This window comes from Penaeus monodon, chromosome 19 (genome assembly GCF_015228065.2).
Source record: "Penaeus monodon isolate SGIC_2016 chromosome 19, NSTDA_Pmon_1, whole genome shotgun sequence".
NCBI lineage: Eukaryota > Metazoa > Arthropoda > Malacostraca > Decapoda > Penaeidae > Penaeus > Penaeus monodon.
This window is the reverse complement of record NC_051404.1, coordinates 18,453,619-18,454,278: the sequence shown is the minus strand read 5'-3', so window position 1 is coordinate 18,454,278 and position 660 is coordinate 18,453,619. Positions and strand designations below refer to the sequence as shown.

Here is a 660-nt window from a genome sequence, read left to right as displayed (position 1 = left end):
CTATTGGTACTGATGTGGGTATAGATATTTATCTCATTATCTGTAACTTTTTGTTTATTTCACTATAACTTAATTTATAGTTGCTTTGTTTAATACATATTTACATAATACATATTTAACTTAGTCTATTTGTAACTTAATTTTCTTGTACCTTTTTATTTGTAACTAATTTTTTGTAACTTATTTTTTTTTGTAACTTAATTCTTTGTAACTTATTTTTTTTTGTAACTTCATTTATTCGAATATCTGTTTCTTTTACTTACTGGTTTGTGATATCGTTTGTTATTCATAACTTTATTTATTAATTATTTATTAATTTGCAACTTTATTTATTTGTTTGAAAGTTCATTATTTAATTGAAGCTTTTATCTCTAATTTTGTTTGTGCATTTGTAATTAAAAAAATACATATTGTGACTCCAATTTTTCATTTTTAATTCATTTGTACATTTTCATGTTTATTCATTTATTTGCACATTTGTAATTATATTTGTAATTTTATTTATTCATTTGTGATTATATTCATAAATTTGCAAGTCTGTTTATACAAATTTCAAATCGATTAATATATTTGTAACTTTATCCATTCGTTCGTAATTTGTTTTTATATATATTTGCAAATTTATTATTTACGTGTAACTTTATTTCCTAATTTGTAACT

At 19.7% G+C, this 660-nt stretch overlaps 1 protein-coding gene across 1 annotated transcript in view; it reads left to right on the top strand.

Moving 5' to 3' along the window:
* Positions 1-660, top strand: part of LOC119585346 (zwei Ig domain protein zig-8-like) — a 61,944-nt gene that overhangs the window by 38,272 nt on the left and 23,012 nt on the right. The window lies entirely within an intron of this gene.